General features: G+C 38.6%; 1 protein-coding gene across 2 annotated transcripts in view; it reads right to left on the bottom strand.

The window, feature by feature from the left end:
- The window catches only part of LOC105915855 (tenascin), a 51,360-nt gene extending 48,381 nt beyond the window's left edge, over nt 1-2,979 (bottom strand). Inside the window, exon 1 of one of the 2 annotated variants that reach the window (XM_036145477.1) lies at nt 2,865-2,979. The gene's annotated coding sequence lies outside the window, so the exon portion shown is untranslated. The remainder of the gene's footprint in view (nt 1-2,864) is intronic. The other variant, XM_036145478.1, reaches the window with a different exon arrangement.
- Between the last annotated feature and the right edge of the window lie 20,185 nt (nt 2,980-23,164).

The following is a 23,164-nucleotide window of genomic DNA, read 5'->3' as shown; positions in this document are numbered from 1 at the left end:
GTTCTCCGGTCATCCCGGGATAAGTCGAACCATGGACTTTGTTACCGGCTTACCATCACAAAAGGAACTCACCATTTGCAGCACAATCGACTGCTTCTCCAAGGCTCGCCATCTAGTCTAGCTGAGAAAGCACCTTATGTCTGCTGAAACAGCACGTCTCCTTGTGAAACATGTTTTCTGACGTGGCATACCCCTAGAAATCCTGTCAGACTCTGGTTCATTTCCAAAGTTTGGAAAGAGGTCGGTCAATGCACAAACCAGGAACTCAAAGCCACAGTACACTTTACGCTATGTTAAAAAAAAAATGAAGAAATTGAGTAGGTCCTCTGGAGGGGTTAATTTCTGTTGAAACGTTTTGACTCTTCTCCAAGAGACTTTTGTAGTCTGAAGAGTTGTAGGTAAACTCAGCCTTATAGGCTGTATCTTTGCATAGAGGATCAAATGGTTTAAGTGTGACATTCAAAACTGGTCATTCAAATGCCGAAGGAGGACCATCAGGCTACCAACCCATTGTTAGAGCTCTGATGGCCACTTATTGTTCCCAGGGGTCTGAGTTATGGTCACAGTTACAGCAATTGTAATATGGGGACAACTGGACCCGGAGGCCTCCACCCTTGTACATTATGTTGTTGCGAAAACAAAGATATACTGGAAAGGTCCTGGGTTCAAGTTAAAGGGCTGGTTGCTTGCCAGTAACTTAGTTTTGTTTCTTAAAACTTAACCTGCTGAATACTACCTACATCATGTTGTAAATCTCAATCAATTTAGAGTTGGTACAGTGAGACTCTTCTTCATCGTTCTACATCTCGGTTTTTAACTGTAATGTAACTGTGTGGTAATTGTTGGTGCGCTCTTGGAGTAAATCTGGTTGGCAGGCCCCTCCTGGGAAGGATCCCCACTGCTCCATACTTTCTCCGTTTGTGGATAATGGCTCCCATTGTGATTCGCTGATGTCCTAAAGCCTTAGAAATAGCTATGGAACCCTATCCAGGGTGATACGAATGTACCAATGACCTTACCATTTGTTACTGAATTTTATTAAAAGCAGGGCAAGATGTGTTGTAGTTTAGGATCTTTAAGCCTGCAGATGGTGGCAATTGAAATTGAGCTTCAAAAATGTGATTCATCACAGTAAATTAACCATTTCGCAAAGGAAGCAACTACTTTATCTAATTAGGCCTGTTTGGTTTTGAAAGCATTTTTCTCTTAATAAATAAAACCATCATACAAAAATGCTTTTGGTATTTAACCAGGTTATTTTTGTCTGCTAAAAAATAATTTGTTTTATGATCTGAAATATTTTAGCGTGACCAAAAGTGAAACTAGAAGACATCTGATACTTTTTTGTGACGCAGTAATTTGTAAACACAACTGCTTCTAGCCGAGCATTCGCCCAGAGGCTCAAAGCTTTTATTTCTCCAACATGGTATTTAATGTTTTACAAAAATAACATCCAAAACATTTCCAATATTAGAAAATTCCAAACTTTAAAAAAATTGTTAAAAAGACTAAATGATAATTTGACAATTTAAAGTTTAAAGCAAAATAATTTAGGTTAATAAGATATCCAGAGATTTACTTAATGCATTCCAGCGATTGGTTTCTTTTTTTAAGTTCACATTGACCATAAATACCAAAAGACCACAAATAATAAGGGAACTGCGAGTCAGTGGTAAAATAAATGATTAAATAGATAATAAAATATGCAATGCTCTTTCAGTTTTCAGCTATTCGTCTGTGTACGCCCATCTAACCTGCAGCATCTAGTTTGATGTTGCTTGTTGCCAAGGAGGGCTGTTTATCTGCCCACGAAAAAAAAAAAAAAAATATGCTTGTTATTGTCCTACAGCTAATTCACAATTACTGGCAAATCCAACATACTTCTATGGAAGAACCCCAGAAGCACAGTGTTATCATGCACCTGAATCTGGAAAATCAATTAACATGGGAACGCTCAAGAAAACAAACAAATCTGCACCAGGTGCTGAGTAAAGTTTTCTAACATGGATCATTATATGGTTTTGATCAGCCGCTTCTCTTGATCAGAACCTGAGGCTTGTTTAACAATGTTTCTGAAGCCTTGACAGACACCTGCTGGGAAATCCATCACAGCACTATAGGAAAAACACCTCCGCAGACCAAACTCATGAACACCACATAAAACCAGGAAAACCCTCACAAACCCCACCGCAAAGTTGTATTTCTCACCTCATCAACTCAGAATAATAAAAAAAGGACATTCCTTGTTTTTGTTTTTATTGTTTTGTTTCGTAGGATTTTATACCAGACTTCTGGATTAAACTTGTTTTATAATAATGTTTGCTCTCAAGAGGGGAACAAGTTCAGACCTAAATCTGTCTTTATGTTCAGGTTAGAATATCATTTCCTATGGATTTTTTTTAGTAGCTTTTGTATTGAAAAGTAAAAAAAAAGGTCAATGATTTCTGTAAGCAAAAATAACATTGACCATTACTGAGATGATTATATGATTCAAGATTACAAAAACTATCCTTGAGGAAGAATTGCAAGATTTATGATGGCATTGTTACCACCAGCATATTTTGTTGAAAAATATTTATGTTAAAATATATTAACTTACTTATTATGGTTTATAATTTTTCTCATGTTGAAAATCTCCTTATTTCAAATCTTTTTTTTAAATAAGTGATCAAATAATAAAAACTGGAATGGCGAAAAATCGGGTAAACTGTTTCATCCAAATAAGAATTTAGCAAATTAACTAATAACAGATTGATATAACGTGCAGAAAATTTGTGACGTTGTCCCAGCTGAAGTATTTATTTAAATTAAATGAATACATATGCAAAGGGAATTTTATTAGCAAGAATAAAAAAGTATCTTACCTGCTCAGAGATGTGAGGAGTTCTTCTCCCCCTGGTCCAGAAACCTCTCTACTGGTTCCTGTAGAGTTCTCTGTCTGACTGACCAGCAGGCGGAGGGGGATGGACAGAAGGAGAAAGGAAAGAAAAGAGGGAAAGAAAGAAGAGGAGGGAAGGAGGAGAGCCGTAAAGTTTTCTCATACTTGAAGAATTTGTCCTCCCTCTTCTCCTCCTTCTCTCTTTCTTTTTCTTTCTGATGTCATTCAATGTGCTTCACAGGTCCCCGCTGGGCGGAGGATCTGCGATGGAAAACATCTGAATTTTCTAATGTTTTTAAGGTGCCTAAAAATCCTTAATGTGTTTTTAAGGGGTCTCCATCCCCTGCTGCTGGACGCTCCCAGATAGAGACAGTCTGCTCTGTTTTTCCCTGTTTGCTAATCGGTCTAGATGCAGCTCCAGCAGACCTGCTCCTACACTCCCTAAGAGTGGAGCTGCTCCAGGATCTGACATCACAAAAAGACATTTGGCTGCATTCGCTGTTGTTTTGGTCAGAAAGGAAGTGAAACTAAACTATGACACGCGATGGGTTGGGACTTTATTTTCATAAAATGATTGCAAGTCTGTTTGATGAGAACATGTATCAGGATCAAGAAGAAGTCGACTCAACTCAACTTTCTTGTTTACAATAATCTGAAAATCCACCACGACCATCAATTCATCTGCTGACCAGATAATCTTCATCTGGTGCAGAATTTATATTTGGACCAGTGGCTGCAAGTCTCTGAGGGAGGAGAAGAATCAGTTCATTGTGCCTTATTGCTCTTTACGGTTCTTTGTAGCCAAAACCAAATTGGTCTAATAAAAACATTTTAAATAACAAATAAAGCTCCTTTGTGTTTGATTCAAATTCATTTAGTGTTATTCTAAGTAAAAGCCAACATGAGCACTGTTGTTTTTCAGACCACATACACAGGAAAGTGCTGCAGCATGAAATATGTGAGAAAAGAAAAGCTATTTTCTTGTGACAACGAGATAGTTTGCTCCCATCTTGGAGAAACTATGTTAAACTTGTTTATAGCTGACATAACTTATTTTTATTTATGGCTCATCTTCTTCATAGCTAACATGGGGGGTGGGGGCATTAATTCAATTCAATTGTTTCATATAGTGACAATTCACAACACATGTCATCTCAAGGAACTTTAGAGAGTCAACCTCAATCAAATCATACAAATTCATTGGTCAAAAGGTTTCGTATCTAAGGAAACCTAGGAGATTGCACCAAGTCTTGACAAGCAGCATTCACTCCTCCTGAAACAGCGTAGAGCCACTGTGGACAGTCGTCTGCATTGTCGTTGGCTTTGCAGCAATCCCTCACACTGAGCGTCAGTGGAGAGGAAAACTCTCCTTTAGCAGGAAGGAAAACCTCCAGCTGAACCAGGCTCAGTATGAATGGTCACCTGCCTCGACTGACTGGGGGTTAGAGAAGACAGAGCAGAGACACAAAAGCACAGAAGCACACATTGATCCATGAATCCTTTTTATGTTGGTATGGGTATTGGCAGATTAATTAATTAATTCATTTTCAAAGTTTTTTTTTTCTAAATTCAATTCAATTTATTTATATAGCACTTGGGTCTAACATACAAGTTGAAAGTTTGGATGAAGCTAAAATTTTAGATAACTCAGAAAGCTCTACTGGGGCTAAACAGTTCAAACACCGATCAGGTTTTAAATATTCCTCCAATGCTACCTCACTTATTGAGGATGAGGTAATCATGTTTGAGAGGATGCCAATTTTTTTTATGAAGAATCCCGTAAAGTCATTACTGCTGAGAGTTAAGGTAATAGATGGATCAACAGAGCTATGACTCTGGGTAAGTTTGGGAATGGTACTAAAGAGAAACCTAGGATTATTTTTATTCTCCTCTATTAATGATGAAAAATATGATGCTCTAACTCTGCGAAGGGTCTTTTTATACAACAGTGGATGATTTTTCCAGATCAGGTAGGATTCCTCTAGATGTGTAGAGCACCATTTTCTCTCCAGTTTTCTAACGTTGTGCTTCAAAGAACGTAGCTCTAAATTAAACCAAGGAGCCAGCTTCCTGTGAATAATCATCTTCTTTTTTAGAAGGGGCTACATTGTCTAATGCAGAATGCAATGAAGAAGTGACAACATTAACAAAGGCGTCAATTTGTAAATGGGAATAAACAACATTGCTGTCATCTGCTGGGCATTTCTGTAATACTGAGGAAATTATAAGGGGGACAGACTCTTCAAAGTTTGGTACAGCATTATCTGATAAAGATCTACTATAATGAAACCTTATTTTGGGGATTGAGATCTCAGTTAAACTGAAAGGTTAATAAAAATGGTCAGATAGGACAGGGTTATGAGGAAATACTGTTAATTATTCACAATCAATGCCATATGTCAGCACAAGGTCCAAAGGTATGAACGCAAGAGTGTGTTGGTTTATGCACATTTTGAGCAAAACCAATTGAATCTAGGATAGTATTAAAGGCTACGCTAAGGTTAACACATTCTGTGTCAACATGAATGCTGAAATCCTTCACTATAATAACCATCTCAGTGTTTAACACTAAATCAGAAAAGAAGTCTGAGAACTGATCTGAAAACTGAGAGTAAGGCCTGGTGGACGATACAAAACAACAAACAGAAGAGCTTTTATTGCTTTGCAGTTTGGATGAGGGAAACTGAGGGTTAAATGTTCAAAAGAATTATAGTTATTAATTGGCCTGGAACTAAATAATAAATCAGACTCAAAGTTGGTTGCTACAACTCCTCCTCGTCCTGTAGTTCTTGGAATGTGGAAATTTAAATAATTAGAGGGAGATGACTCATTTATACTAACATAGTCCTCTTGCCAATGATCTGCTTCCCTGGATGGTGTCACAGCTAACAGAACCAGATGTACCTACTATAAAGAGAAAAAAGACAGAGAGAACCTTTTAACTCAAGTTAAAAGGTGAAATAATAACAAATAATGCACAATTGGAGAACATTAGGAGAACTCAGCAGAGTGAGGAAAAATAGACCCTGTCCTCCTCCAGCAGCCTAAGCCTATAGCAGCATAACTATAGAGGTAGCTTGGGAAAATCTAAGCCACTCTAACTATAAGTTCTGTCAAAAAGGAAAGTTTTTTTATTAGTCTTAAAAGTAGACAGGGTGTCTGGCTCATGGACCAGATAGGAGAGGAGCCTGATAGCTAAAGGATCTGCCTCCCATTCTACTTTTAGAGACTCTAGGAACCACCAGCAGACCTGCAGTCTGAGAGTGAAGTGCTCTGTTAGGAACATACGGGGTAATCAGAGCTCTGATATATGATGGAGCTTGATTATGAAGGGCTTCATATGTTAGAATAAGAATTTTAAATTCTATTCTTGATTGAACAGGAAGCAAATGAAGTGATGCTACAATTGGAGAAATATGATCTCTCTTTTTAATTTTGTTCAGAACTCTTGCTGCAGCATTTTGGATAAGCTGAAGGCTTCTAACTGCATTTTGTGGACTTCATGATAGTAAATAATTACAATAATACAGCATTGAAGTAACAAATGCATGGACTGGTTTTCCGCATCACCCCTGGACAGAATATTTCTAATTTTGGCAATATCCCGTAGGTGAAAAAATTTTACTCTGGAAACCTGATTGATTAAGAAGTTTATTTTCTAAGAACACTGGTCTTAAGATGAAAACCTATAGCCAGTCAGAATTTAAGAGCAGAAAATTTAAAGTCATCCAAATTTTGATGTCATGAAGACATACCTGTAGTTGAAGTAATTGATTGGATTCATCCGGATATATGGATAAATATAGCTCAATGTCATCAGCATAACAGTGGAAATTAATCCTATGCTTGCTGATCTTGCTTATCTATCCGTTCATGTCAATAATATATGTTCCTCAAACTCTAGGGTCACTTGTGGAGTATCACAGGGCTCAGTGTTGGGGTCAGTACTTTTTTTTTTTTTTACTATATACATATATACATATATATATATATATATATATATATATATACATATATATATATATATATATATATATATATATATATATATATATATATATATCTATATATATATATATATATATATATATATATATATATATAAATAAATATAAAAATAAATCTTACTCACCCCTCATACTCCTGAGCAGGGTGGCTGGCTCCCCATTTCTCAAGCTTGGCTCCTCTACCAGAGGCCTGGGAGATTGAGGGTTCTTCTTAGTATCTATTAGCTGTATATATATATATATATATATATATATATATATATATATATATATATATATATATATATATATATATATATATATATATATATACACACATACATACATATATACACTCACCGGCCACTTTATTAGGTACACCTGTCCAACTGCTCGTTAACACTTAATTTCTAAGCAGCCGATCACATGGCGGCAACTCAGTGCATTTAGGCATGTAGACATGGTCAAGAGAATCTCCTGCAGTTCAAACCGAGCATCAGTATGGGGAAGAAAGGTGATTTGAGTGACTTTGAACGTGGCATGATTGTTGGTGCCAGAAGGGCTGGTCTGAGTATTTCAGAAACTGCTAATCTACTGGGATTTTCACGCACAACCATCTCTAGGGTTTACAGAGAATGGTCCGAAAAAGAAAAAACATCCAGTGAGCGGCAGTTCTGTGGGCGGAAATGCCTTGTTGATGCCAGAGGTCAGAGGAGAATGGCCAGACTGGTTCGAGCTGATAGAAGGGCAACAGTGACTCAAATAACCACCCGTTACAACCAAGGTGGGCAGAAGAGCATCTCTGAACGCACAGTACGTCGAACTTTGAGGCAGATGGGCTACAGCAGCAGAAGACCACATCGGGTGCTACTCCTTTCAGCTAAGAACAGGAAACTGAGGCTACAATTTGCACAAGCTCATCGAAATTGGACAATAGAAGATTGGAAAAACGTTGCCTGGTCTGATGAGTCTCGATTTCTGCTGCGACAGTCAGATGGTAGGGTCAGAATTTGGCGTCTACAACATGAAAGCATGGATCCATCCTGCCTTCTATCAACAGTTCAGGCTGGTGGTGGTGGTGTCATGGTGTGGGGAATATTTTCTTGGCACTCTTTGGGCCCCTTGGTACCAATTGAGCATCGTTGCAACGCCACAGCCTACCTGAGTATTGTTGCTGACCATGTCCATCCCTCTATGACCACAATGTACCCAACTTCTGATGGCTACTTTCAGCAGGATAATGCGCCATGTCATAAAGCTGGAATCATCTCAGACTGGTTTCTTGAACATGACAATGAGTTAGCTGTACTCAAATGGCCTCCACAGTCACCAGATCTCAATCCAATAGAGCATCTTTGGGATGTGGTGGAACGGGAGTTTCGCATCATGGATGTGCAGCCGACAAATCTGCGGCAACTGTGTGATGCCATCATGTCAATATGGACCAAACTCCCTGAGGAATGCTTCCAGCACCTTGTTGAATCTATGCCACGAAGAATTGAGGCAGTTCTGAAGGCAAAAGGGGGTCCAACACGTTACTAGCATGGAGTACCTAATAAAGTGGCCGGTGAGTGTATATATATATATATATATATATATATATATATATATATATATATATATATATATATATATATATATATATATATATATATATATATATATACTGACACCGGGACTGAACCCTGTGATACTCCACAAGTGACCCTAGAGTTTGAGGAACATATATTATTGACATGAACAGATAGCTAGATAAGATTCAAAGGAGCCTAATACTTTTCCCTTAATCCCTACAGTATGAGAATATTGTGATCAACAGTATCAAATGCAGCACTGAGATCTAACAGGACAAGTACAGACACAATTCCATTATCTAAGGCCATGTGAATATAATTAATGATCAAAGTTAGTAGAGATCAAAATATACATTTTTGTATAAATAATAAGTAGAATGGTACAAAAAAACATATATTCCTTTGTGATAAATACATATGTGGTAGTATTTTGATATTGTTTTCTATAAAACTATGATGAAGTGCAGATTAAAGAACGATGTGACAAAACAAAATGTTTTTAAGTTGAATAGAAGTGCAAAATTGCAGTTGTTGCCTAACAATACCGTTACACCAAAGAGTGAATGCAAATTATGAACGCATGAGATTCACATTCTCCTGTCTTTTGCCATCTACTTTGGACAAACAGACACAGGGTTCATTATTAGTTTGTATCAACATGCTTTTTGTCTTCTTGCCCTGTCGGCCCAACCTGAGGGTAAAAGTCTAAATAACCTGTTACCAGGATGAGTTGGGTCAACAGCTTTGTTAGTTGCTCTTTTACTGGCCCTGGATCTGTAGAGGTCTTAAATGGATAGAAGGTTGTTCCTGGTGATCATCTCTGAAGTTCTAAGGAAGAAGTACAATACAGCTGATCCTTGTATCCAAGGCAAATTTATCCCAAGGGAGACTAATAAACATACTTTGACTCTGATTTTTAGTTCTAATTGTTCATTGCAGTATGGACCTGTCTAGTTTTGTGGATGAACTGAACCAAACAGAGATGGATGAGCAGACTGATGGCAGTGTAGAAGATGATCAATAGCACCCAAAGAAAGGTGTACTTCTTAAGTTGTCACAGGAAGTACTGTACAGTCCCTGTTGGGCCTTTCTATGGATGGTGTCAGTGTGTGAGGACTATCTCTTATGCAGAAACATTCCCCTTTACTTAGTGTTGGAGGACAAATGAATCCTCGTTGGCTAAGAATGAATCATCTTAACCGGCACCTTTTTAACGATGAACCTGGTGACTCCTGTATGGGGCTATTGTGGCCTCTGCTCAGAAATAACTGAAACGCTTCAGAAAAGCAAACATGTGTATGCGATAAAGCCAAGGCTAATTCTACCACGTGTTGTCGGCCAAACTCAAAAGAATCTGTTGAAGCTGGACTGTGTCTGCAGAATAACAAGAGCGTGGATCCTATAAAACTGGAAAAATGCTAATTTAAGGTGACACCTCCATCTTGGTTGTTCTGTCCCTGATTCTGACAGGGTGCGTGTGAGACCAGGAAACAGACGCTTCCACTTTGGGTCATTTACCTATGTTTACCACTGAGAAGTCTAGTTTTTGACCCATACTCAATGAATAAAGCATGAGAGCACAGTCTAGTTGCTTTCTGTCATACCTTGTAAAGAGAGATTTTTTTTTATACTTAAATATTGGTGTGATCAATCATCTCATTTTTCTTAATCAATGATTAATCAAGAGAAATTACATGAGGAATGGGAATCATTCTGACAATAACACCCTGGTAGCTTCCTTTCATCCACATCTCTTGTGACCGTGTCAGTGTAAGTATAAGATGTTATGTAGCCCGAAGTTATCTTTTGCAAAGATGCATGCTTCAAAAAAATTGTTTCAAAATGATAACGAACAAGGATTCATCATGGTTCTTAAATATCTTAAAAAGGTCCCTTCTCTTTTGATTCATATGAAAAGATCTGAAGGAGAAAGGGTTGTGTGCAGCCGTAGCAGAAATCAATACATGAATGTTTAAGAAGTGGGTTAGAGTCATTTTAATTATCTTTCATGATGATGAATTTCCGTACTTAATGCAAGCATGCTCAGCTATGTTAAAATGTAATGATTGTTCCAATCAAGTGCTTTCAATGGTGCTCCTTGTGCCTTGCCGTATGAATCAGCCCAGTGATATCAAGCTTGTTAAGACCACTGGCCAGCAGCTGGCCAGCAGCTGATTACCTAAATTGGACAGGAAGTAACTCTACAGCATGGGGCGATTAGATGACTGTGAGAATTACGTTATGTAGCAACCTAAGCAATCACAGAAACGCATCAGGGATTCATGTCTGTTAGCAACAGATTCTAAACATTAAAACGTTATAGTTAGGCAGTGAGGATAAACAGAAAATAACTTTTCCACTGAACATTCTTCCACTGGTAAGTTGTCAGCTTTGTTTAAACACCATGCCCCTTTTTCACCTTTATGGGGACGATACATTTCAATTTAGCCCTCTGCCCTGTTTTATCTGGCTTTTAACCATGTGTTTTGGTCAATGCAACGTTCTCAAAATGTTGTTTTTTTATACTGCAGTCATTTCATTAGTCAAAATTCTGTAATTTTATCCGACAATGCCTTCCAGAGCAGATCAGTCTTTCTCAGGGAGCTGATTTACCTGAAGCTTTTCCCTTTTTTTGTGCTCCAAAAAGACATTACACACAGTCAAATGACTCACTTTTTCCCCCCTGAGGACTCGATTAGTGCTCAGACGCTGGCAGGAATAAAGGGTGTGAGAAGTTACCCTTTACATGCCCTGCTATTTCAATGGATTTGGCTTGCACATGCAGAGCTTACGTTCATCTTCCACTACATTTTTCTGCTTTGGTGCTCATCGTAACTAATTTCTGCAGTAGGGTATATTTACAGCTGATTAAGTATTGGCAATACCCCATTTCTGCCATTTGTTTTGTTTCCCTCTTGTGTTACCAGGGACTAACAACGGTAGCTGAACATCACACAGATTCCCTTTGCTACTTCCAGCGGATTAGATTAAGTAATAAGATCTATTCCCTTGGAATATTTTCAAAACCTTTACAACTGTGCTGATGTTATGTCCCTTTTACAGTGTTGTGTATTAGCTTCACAATTCTATGGACAAGAATGATTTCATAGCAATGAAAAGTAAACATACAAGATCTGAAAGTATCTATTGTGACCTACATAATGCGAGATCAGACCATATATATATAAAAAAAAAAAATCTTACCCACCCCTCATACTCCTGAGCAGGGTGGCTGGCTCCCCATTTCTCAAGCTCGGCTCCTCCACCAGAGGCCTGGGAGCTTGAGGGTTCTTCTTAGTATCTATTAGCTGTTCCCAAGATCTTCTGGACTGAGATGTCTGATGTTTCTCCAGGTATCTGTTGGAGCCACTTCTCCATAGTGGGGGTTACTACCCCGAGTGCTCCAAAGACCACAGGCACCACTGTTACCTTCACCTTCCAGGCTCTTTCTAGTTCTTCCCATAGCCTTTGGTATTTCTCCAGTTTCTCATTGTGACCTTGGGCACCATTGGTTATATGCCGATAACCTCGTTTTACCAGATCACAGATAAGTTTGTAAGAATGGTCAGAGGCACTGTTGCAAGTTAAATACAATTTTATTAAAATTCTAAAGTTCCTGTGGGCAAGTCAGTTTCAGTCTAAAAAAGGTCCACCTTAAAAATAGGGGTCCATGCTGACCCTGGAATCCTTATAGCTGAGAATCAGGTAAAACCCAATTAAGCTAGACTGCTTGGGGAGGAATAATAAAGAAAAAAAGACAAAATACTACTAAATCCACCCAAGTGGCTCACAACAAAAACACACTCACAGCGCAAGCCCTGGTGAATACAACACATGAAAAACTCCCCTTCCCCTAGTCTCCTCAATCTAAATAAAAAAAAAAGCTCAGGACCCAGGGACAGCATAGGTCCCTTAGTTTAAAACCACACAGAGGACTTAGCAATAAAACCTCCCCCTCCTTTAATGTAAGGCTAAAATATATTAATAAAAAAAGAAAGATTCTAGATTGAAACAATAATTTAAATGGCTGAAACAGTAATTAAAACAATGGCTGAAACAGTAGCAGGTCAACCTTCTCTGCAGTAAAACTAATCCATGGTGTTCTGACAGTCAGTCTCAAAAGGTGCTGCCTCTGCAGGCACCAAAGCAGATCTGATCTCCTCAGTGAGCTACCTGCTCTTAAATGTAAGTGCTCATTACAGCCAGGTGTGCTCCATCACAGCCTCTTCCATATATGGGCACAAGGAAGGGTGTGCAGCACCATGCTTCAGGGCCATAGTGCCCCGGCTACATCATGTTCCTGATGTTTCCATCACTCAGGATGGCCACAGCGATCACAACGGCTGTCCTCTGCTGCTTATCAATGATCACAATATCCGGTTGGTTGGCCATTACCATTTTGTCTGTTTGTATGTGGAAGTCCAACAAGATCTTAGCTCTGTCATTCTCCAGCACCTTGGGAGGTGACTCCCACTGCAACCTGGGGGTCTCCAGTTGGTATTCTGAACAGATGTTTCTGTATACTATACAGAATGGCGTTCCATGTATTCCTTCCCTGCTAGTATCTTACACCCGGCTGTGAGATGCTACATGGTTTCTGGGGCCTTTTTGCATAGCCTGCACCTGGGATCTTGCCTGGTATGGTAGATCTGGGCCTCTATTGCTCTGGTGCTCAAGGCCTGCTCCGGTGCTGCCATGATCAGTGCTTCAGGGCTGTCCTTCATTGGTAGAGAGCCATTGATATACACACATCTTACACTCTCCACAGACATTAGGGGCACATACCTATGACATCACTAGATATTGACTACAGTTGTCTTAGAGAGACACCACACAATTACAACTTTTACAACACACACTTTACATTCTTCATCTCATTAACATTCAAAAACTGTGAAGGGGGCAAACACATATCCTCATAAACAGTTACATTTGAGGACATGTCCTGTTCTAAATCCTGAAGCTCTTCCATCGGCAAAAAAAAAGAAAGAAGAGAAAACAAAGCGTGAAAGAGACTTGTGAGCTGAAGAAAATCTGTTTCAGTTTGAGCCAGATCTGAAGGCATTGCTGTTTACCCAATGTGTGGGTATGAGTGTACAGAATGAAAAATTTAAAATGAAGGCGATGACATACTGCAAGCACAAGAATGGTGTCAAAGTAATGGCTGTTTGTGTCGTGTGGACCACAGTATACACAGCCACTGCATAAACACTCACATTTTTGGTACGGCGCAGTGTGTGCAGCATGTGAGGCTATATAAACAACAGAGACAACAGAAAGCTGCAGAACACATGATCTATGGAATGCTATGTAAATTATTTTACTTTAAAAGAGATAGAAGCCTTTTAAATGTTCTTTGTTCAATTGCCAAAATGCATAGATGTGGAGTACAGAGCCTGGAAGAACAACATAACAGGAAGTATCCTGATGCATCTCAATAATCCAGGTAGAAAAAAAATGAGTAGGTTCTCTGGATGGCTTCTTCTTTGTTGAAATGTTTCGTCTCCTCTTCAGACGTCTTCAGTCTATAGAGCTGTGCGTAAACTTAGCCTTATAAAAAATGCCTCTGCATAGTGGATCAACAAGTTTAACTGTGACAATCAAAACTGGTTGTTCATGTGCAAAAGAGCACCATTAGCCAAACAACTGATCTTTAAGGCAGGGAACTGAGGACACAGAGAATACAACTATACACAAATGAGAACACAACACAAAGAACTGTGGATCATGACAGGTAGATTTTCTCAATAGGTCAACTATAGGCCATGCACGGCATTCAATCTGAGCTTGATTATTGAAGTGCTGCAGGTAGAAAGCCATTTTTGATGAAAGTCATAAATACCAATTGCAGTTTTGCACAAGCCGCGGAGGGGACACAGCAAATACGTTGAAGAATGTGCCCTGAACAGGTCACCAATGTGTCTTTGTTTTGCCATGGATTGGTGACCTGCTCAAAAGAACCATACAAAGAACCATGCACACAAACATTCCCACCTAAGAGCAATTAACCGACCAATTAACCTGGGAGTCATGTGAGAGGAAGCTAGAGTACCAGGAGAGAGGCCATGCATGTTAGGGGGAAAACATGGAAACTCCATGCAGCACTTGAACTATTTACCTTCTTCTTTCACTGATAACAGCTGTGTAATAGATGTTGCTTTCTTTCTGGAAAAATGTGAATGGATGAAGCACCATGTTCAGAAGTTCAAAGTTTGCATAAGAAATGAGGCAACAACCCTGGAGTTTCTCTCCTGATTATTTCTCTTTAAAGCTGTATGATTAAGTTATGAGCTCTATATTTTCCAAGGTATTGTTACACTAAAATAGAAATAAGATTTACTGCCTAAAAGTCTATTGGTATCTAATGTAGTCATAAAAATGTGCTGATGGACATCCAGTATTTAGAGGACACGTGCAGCCCTGAATCAAATCTCCCCCCCCCCCCCAACTATACTGTTTTTTTTATCTCTACGTCTGCTCCTGTAATCTCTCTTTGAACACTTTTTTTAATTCTAGATCCTATTTCAGAAACAATAACAGCACTTGTGTTTTTTTTTTCTTTTGTTCTTCAAGTAATTGATCATATTTGCCAAAACCTAGCTACTGATTCTATGTTTTCATTTCCACATCTGTTAAGTTGTGGTTCCAACAGTGTTTATAATGCAGCTGACTGAATCGTGGATTTTCTGCACCCCTTCATTACTGAAGATGGCTGTAGAAACCAGGCTCATGCACATATGCAATATCACCGTGATTGAAATGAACAAGGAAAGATACTCACACATGGCTTTAGGAATCAGTAAGTATTTTGCTTTTGTAAAGTTTTGTGATAGTGAATGTTCAGTGTTTTATGTGGTAGGCGTCTTCTGTTTATAGACCTGAATGTGTTTTTTTTAATTATTTTTTAGAAATTCCTCATTTATAATAATTCATAGTCTTTTTGGCTATAAACCTTTCACTACATACAGTCAGTGTGAAGTATTACAGACCCGACAGAGCACCACAAAAACAAATTGTACATTAAAAATAAAACATAAGCATGATCAAATATGCTTCTTTTGAATACCAGTTACAATGAGCAGTGCAGTTGTACTATTGCAAGGCAATAATTTTATTTAATAATAAAAAGTATTGTTTTATTCATAGATAGTCCCATAGAACTTTCATATGGTTTTCAATTAGAATGTGGCATTATGATGGTGGCCTAGTTGTTAGGGGCCTAGTGCTGCTTGCATCCTGCAAAGGCTACAAGTTCTCCGGTTTGAATCCCACAGACTGCCACGCTGAGAAACACTCTTTGCCCCAGAATGTTCCTCGGGTGTCAGACAGTGGCAGCCCACTGCTCCCTGATGGGTTGGTTAAATGCAGAGGACAAGTTTCTTTGGAACATTGTGCAAAACCTGCACTGACAAATGAATATGATTATTATAAATCAGTACAACTAGATTTTTAACCATGCCAATATTATTTAATTTCATACTTCACAATGCAAACCCTCTCTCTGCGCTGATGAAGATTCATTCAGCTCTGTGTTCTGAAGGTTTGGAGAGGGTAATGTAACAGGGGAGTGGGCCTTGTCAGAGTAATTTAATAATATTTGACCCTGTGGGGGTAATCATAGTTTCAGCATATAGGGTTTTGTACCTTCATCCTAAGATGGTTAGGGTCAATAAGTGTGAAAAAAACAAAGAATGAAAGTGGCTCCTCAGAAAAAAGCTAACTTTCCTTTTTCTAAAGAAGTAACAAACTTTAAATGATAAACGCTTCATCCCAAAACCCAGACAATATTTGTAACTGGTGTGCATCATAACCTATACAGGCCCAATTATGATAAATTACTTGAGACAGACGGCAAACAAAAACTTTGATGGCTGATCACACTAGCTCCAACCTCCTAATCAGCCGTATATGTAAAACTCTTAAGGAGGTCACCAACTCTCCTCATTTCAAACACATTAAGACATCTGAGCATCAACACCCACACACATTCTCAAAGGATGCTTTTTAAGATAGGAAGTCATGAGGATGAGACTAAACAAAGAGTTTCCAGGAGCTGGGCTACTCTTATGTATCCAAAGATAACACATCATAGCAGCAACTCAGATGTTTTTGTCTTCTTCCCACTGGTACTAAAACAGTCACTCTATGATATTTTCTGTTTGCACAGAGGACCTACCTTCTGCAGCTGCAGTGAAATATGACTTTGGGCTAAGAATCTATTAGCGACGGGGGTATCCAACTAGCTCCCCGTTCTGCGCACCGCTCCAATCCGAAGTGACCTCAGCATTACATCAGTAAGGATCAGATTTTCATAGCGCATGTACAACAGGCCCGGCAGGACCTGTCTGTCTGTCTGGCTGCATTCCTGTCCTTTTTTTCAGGACCATGAAGCCGTGAAGAAAAACACACAGAGGTAGCAACCAATAGAAAGAACAACACATAAGTCATGTATCGTACCTGTCAGATCTGTCTTTCTTGATGAAGGTTTAATGGAGATTTAGGACTCCCACTCAGGTTTAAGCGGCACCATGAGGCTCTCTACCCGATCCTCAGCGTAAAAGGTCTAGAAAAGCGGGTTTTAGACTTGCTGAGCGGGGCAGCTTTACAATCAGGGCTTGTTGCATCACAGAAACAGAAGTTACCATCCTGATTCTACTAGTTTTAGACTTTCGATTTTTCACATTTCTATATAAACATATAAGGTTTTATGACAGATTTAGCCTCCACACCCGATGAACTGCACAAGCAACTTTAGATAAAAGCCTAAATCTTAGATTGTGTATACTTGGGATGAATCATTTACAGCTGCTGGAGGCTGGAGAGAGAAAGAGAAATCCATTGTTCTGAAATCAAGCCATCCAAGAAAATGTTAATTGTTTGATTGAAACAGGTCTAAAATGCACACACCCTACCTCATCTTCTGAGAACAGCTGTTTGTGAAAGAGCCTATGCTAGGCGATACCTTACATATTGAGCTAATTATGTATTTCAGCTTGTTTAGTTACAACTAGATAGAGTTACATAAAGGAAAATACATTATGTAAATTGAGAAACCAAGAAATCTAAAACTGGACTCAGTTTAACTAGTTTGAAACAGGGGTGGATGCTTTTTGCAGAACCCTGTCCGGTTCTGACAATTGTGGGACTGACAGAGTTTCTGTAAGCAGACTTTGGTCATTAGCACCCAATTAGTACTAAAAATGCAAAATTATTGCAAAAATGGAAATAAAAAGATAGTCAAAAAACAATTTCAGTAGTTCCACTGCCAACCCTCCAACTGCAACTCAAAGTACTGATCCTGATGCATTTCTTGTTTTTTAAGACACTTTCTCATTCAATAAATAAATAAATAAATAAATACATACATACTACTAGATTAGCCAGACAATGCATTCTCAGTGTGCTGCTCCACAGTTCTTGAACAAAACCGTTATTGTTTAAGCTTCATGTGCAGGAACTCTCAGCTTTTCTCAGTGTCTGCAGTGCAGAAAGAAATTCCTCACAATGTAGACGGTCATTGTTGCCTAAACATAAAAACTATATTTGACATTCAGTGTGAGAAGTTTAGCGTCACTCTAATGTGACATGAACTTTTATAACTTCCCGCAAATAAACAAGTCACACATTCATGAAGCTGTTGTGTTTTACTCAGACACAACCTGGAGCTTAGCAAGAGTCGAAAGCTCTAAACGTTATTCACAGAATGGGTATTTTTCACAGAATTTTTTTTTTACCTTTTCCAAGTCATTTGCCTGAGTCAGCTGCTCTAAACTAAACTTCTAATTATGTGGAGATTCTGCAGAAAGCATTTTTGAAAAATTACTATAATCCCAGAGCCAGCCGTCATAAATTCTGTTCTACTCTAGAGTTAAGAGTTGACTTTGCACCAAGTTTTATGAACAAAGGTAAGTTGTTTTAGGTGTCAAAATGCAAAAAGATCACAGGTTGTTCCCAAATCAGTCAGTCAGTAGGAGTTGACAGTAAAACCTCAGCATCCCTGATCGCAAGCTAATCCCAGCCTATAGTCTACATTTAAAAATGAGCATGGGTGCCCAACTCCAGTCCGAAATAAAGCAGCTTGTCTTCCAAGATGATTAAATTAACTTTTGAACGCTAATGGGAGAACGTTTCCTGCCCAGCAGCAATACTTTCATTCATTCATATAGATTAGATGAGATTCAACTTTATTGTCATTACACAGGTACAAGGCAACAAAATGCAGTTTAGGTCTAACAAGAAGTGCAATAGCAGCAAGTGCAGGATAAACAATGGTTCCATATGTACAGGACATGGGATTTTACTGAATTGATATAGAGATGTATACAATTATAGACAGAATTTTACTGAGATTTGTCCTATGAGTAAAATATATAGATAACTAGTATTGTGAACTACATTTACAGCTGGATATGTACCGAATATAATATACAAGTGAATATTACTATGAGTTTTACAGATATGTACAATAGCATAATATACAGATGATTGTTATAACAGAGTTTACATTTACTATGAATATATGTACAGGTGGCTATTACTATAGGCAGAATTGTGAGCATGATATACAGGTAGCTATTACTATAAAATGAATAAACAAAGTTTGGACAGAAGCTATTTAAATTAAAGTGCAGTGGAAGGTAATTGCATATTACAGTTAAAGTACCATATTGAAAATGTATATGTAAACAATTTGTACTGTGAATAAACAGTCAGCAGTGCAAATCAATATTCAGTCATAGTTGGTAGTGCAAGATGCATGTAAACAGTTGTTACAATAGTAACAGTCAGGAGTGCAGGTGAACATTACAGTCTTGTAATTAATAGAATAACAAAATTGAGGTAGGTGTGAGGAGGGAGAGGAGAGTCTGAGGGTTAGAGTTCAATAAAGAGACAGCTCTGGGGAAAAAGCTGTTCTATAGGCCATCTATGTTATATGATTTTACCTATTTTTTTCATCAGAATTGTTATTTGGCTGTGGGCTTAAGGTGCTGTATGTACTGACCACCTTTTTTTTTTTTAGTTAGTCTCCACCTATTCATGTTTTGCAGTTGTTCCTGGCATCAACTTAAATTTCTTTCAGTGTTTTTGTTTTCTGTGCCATAGAAAGGACACCTGACCCAGGGTTGTTTTGTCTTATTTTCTTATGCTCAGCCTGGTTATGCTGGGGGTTTCTTCCTGTTAAAAGGAAGTGGTTATTTTTTAAGGCGATTTCTGTGGTCTTTAGAGAAGAAAGCCCTGCAATATTCAAGAGGGCAGTGCTGTACGACTGAATGGTGGGGAATGGTTCCTCGATCGAGTTTGGAAGTGTTGAAGGGTTTTCTTGGGGCTCTGCAGCTCATGAAGGAAATGCTGGATAAGGTCCAAAACCCAGGAGATAAGTCACAGGAGGAGTGAACAAGTATCTCGCCAGAGGAATCTGTGTTTTCCACATCCACCGACAACTACCAGGTGGAGAAGGGGACATTCGTTGGAACTCTTTCAGCGGTAGACTTAATAGGACCAGGCCTAAGGTGTGCGAGGAACACAGCAGCGAAGCAGAGTATGAGACAAAATTTGAACAATGATCACTGCATTCCCCTGAAAACACTTTCCTGTGGTGAAGTGGATTTAAGAATAGTAATTCTGACCGACAGAGTTGATATAAAAACATCTTCTTTGCATGCAACCACTAAGGGGAAATAAATGTACTTGTTTTTTCATTTATACAATTTTTTTAATCACCTTGGTATTTACAGCAAACACTTGTGGATTAATGTGCACAACAAGATCCTTAGCTGCTTTATATTTATTCCAGTTTGGTCATGCAAATGTTTAGCTCTATAAGGCATTTTGTTTTATGCTTGTGAGGATGTCTGTTTTGTTTTCTATTTACACATTTGCGAAGGAGCCACCTTAAAAGTCTGGTTTGTCCATCACAGACAGCCTGGAAGAACATCAAGAAACAGCAGAGGTATCACTCCTCAGAGAGGGACAAAAGAGTGACGTGGGGGCAGATTTTACAGGACAGACAAAAAAAGATCTGCCCACCTTTACTGTTTTCCCCTCTATCTTTCTTCAGCTCGATCATTCCTTCACCATCTGGGGACACTAACCTCTAGTCTCATAAAAAGTTGGGGATAGAAAGCTGGAACGGGGAGATGTGGAAAACACAACCTCTGACAGGGAAGGAAAATACAGTACATTCTTTAAGAATATAATCTGTATCAGAATATGTGGATTTTAGGGAAGGGTTACCACAAGTTCAGTTTACATGCTATGAATGTGTTACAATTTTACGTTAGTAGCGCAGCCTCAAAGGGGGCACAGTGTCCTGAGTCCCATTTTGGGCCAGTTCCAGTTTGAGCCAGGAAGGGCATCTGGTGTAAAAAAAAAAAAAAAAAAAAATTGTATGCAAGTAAGAATAGCTATATTTTAATCAAGTAAAAGTAATCAGTAGTCAGCAAAGAAATTACTCAGGTAAGAGTACAAAAGTAAGAAGGTTACTCAAGTACTGAGGAACTAATCATAACTGCTAATGATTTAATATTAAATCAAATTATGTAATTGGACAGAAAAAAATATAAGGTTATGTGCAAAGTCTGGTATTTCAAACACAAAAAACTATATATATATATATATATATATATATATATATATATATATATATATATATATATATATAGATATATATATATATATATATATATATATATATATATATATATATATATATATATATATATATATATATATATATATATATATAAATAATTTTTTTTTTTTTTTTTTTTTTTTTTTTTCCCCATTACGCTTGAAAGCAATACTTACATCAGTTATACAGCACGTTAGAACCTGAATAACTTTAAAATAACAAAGCTTGTGTACAAATGAAAAGGCTCACTTTGACATAAACTCTAGGTTTTTGTCTCTCTGGTGCATTTTTGGCTCACATAAGTCTGTTCTTTATTCATGAAGTTACACGCAGAAGGTAGAGTGGCCAGGCATTTTATTCAAGTAAGAGTAGCGATACTTGAGTAATAATATGACTTAAGTAAAAATTACAGTGCAGTAAAACTACTCTTAAAGGTACATTTTGTTCAAAAAGTAACTCATGTAAATGTAACTGAGTAAATGTAACCAGTTACTGCTCACCTCTGGCTACAGGATGGTGAGGCAGAGAGATAGAGATGGGAAGGATGTTCACCCGGTTAGGGTGATTAAGGATGGAGAAGGAAATGTACTGACAGGTGCAGCAAGTGTGATAGGAAGGTCACAAGGGATGTGTAAATCAGGAAATAGCAAAGATTAATTAAGGAAGAAGTAAGGAAAGCATTGAAAAAGATGAAGAGGAGAAAGACCGTTGGCCCTGATGATATACCTGTCGAGGGGTGAAAGTGTCTAGGAGAGACAGCAGTAGAGTTTTTGACTAGATTGTTCAATGAGACCTTAGAGAGTGAGGAGGTGCCTGAGGAATGGAGAAGTGTGCTGGCACCAATTTTCAAGAACAAGGAAGGCGAGTCTTGTTGTGGCAACTACAGAGGAAGAAAGTTGATGAGTCAAACAATGAAGTTATGGGAAAGAGTAGTGGATGCTAGACTGAGGTCATAATTGAGCATCTGGTTTCATGCCAAGAAAATGTACTAAGGACGCAGTATTTGCTTTGAGGGTGTTGATGAGAGGGTCAGAGGGAGTTGCATTGTGTTTTTTGTAGATCTAGAGAAAGCCAGGGTGCCAAGAAAGGAGCTGTGGTATTGCAGAAGGACGTTTGGGGTAGCAGAGAGTATGTTAGATTGGTGCAGGACATGTGTGAGAGCTGTAAGACAGTTCAAGGTGGAAGTGGGACTCCATCAAGGATCCGAGTCTCTTCTTGTTTGCTGTAGTGGTAGATGTATTTAACATATAAGGTTAGACAGGAATATCCATGCACCATGATGTTTGCAGATGACAGTGTGATCAGCAGTGAGAGCAGAAAACAGGTGGAGGAAAATCTAAAGAGATAGACATTTTCCCTGGAAATGATAGGAATGAAGGTTAGCCGTAGCAAGACAGAATACAAGTGTAAACGAGAGGGACCCAAGTGGACCCATGCGGTTACAGGGAGCAGAGATAAAGAAGATGGAAGATTTTAAGTGTTTAAACACTACAGAGTAACAGCGAGTGTGGAAAAGAGATGGAGAAATGTGTCCAAGCAGGTTGGAAGAAAATTGTCAGGGGTGCTGTGTGATAAAAGACTATCAGCGAGAATAAAAGGAGAGATGAACAAGATGTTGGTGAGACCAGCAACGTTTAGAGACGATGGCACAGAGGAAGATACATGAGGCAGAGCTGGAGATAGCAGGGGTGAAGATGCTGAGGGTCTGTTTCAGAGTGACGAGGATGGATAGGATCATGAAGGAGTTAATCAGAGTAACAGCTTATATTAGATGTTTTGGAGCTACAGCCAGGGAGGCCAGACTGAGATGGTTTGGACACGGACAGAGGAGAGATAGTTAGGACATTGGTAGAAGGATGTTGAGGCTGGAGCTGCAATGGCTGATGACCTAGAGGAAGACCAATGAGAAGAATTGTGGATGGAGTGAAAGAGGACATAAATGTAGTTGATGTGAGAGAAGTAGATACAGATTGTAGGGTTAGGCGGACACAGGTCACTTGCTGTGGTAACCACTGAACGGGAAAAGCAGAAAGCAGAGAATTTTTCATTAGTAAATGCCAACAAAACTGGCAAAAGAAAGGGAGAACTGATCTTT

This window comes from Fundulus heteroclitus, chromosome 13, assembly GCF_011125445.2.
Source record: "Fundulus heteroclitus isolate FHET01 chromosome 13, MU-UCD_Fhet_4.1, whole genome shotgun sequence".
In the NCBI taxonomy this organism is placed as follows: domain Eukaryota; kingdom Metazoa; phylum Chordata; class Actinopteri; order Cyprinodontiformes; family Fundulidae; genus Fundulus; species Fundulus heteroclitus.
The sequence above is the reverse complement of the archived record's forward strand: the minus strand, read 5'-3'. Positions and strand labels throughout refer to the sequence as shown.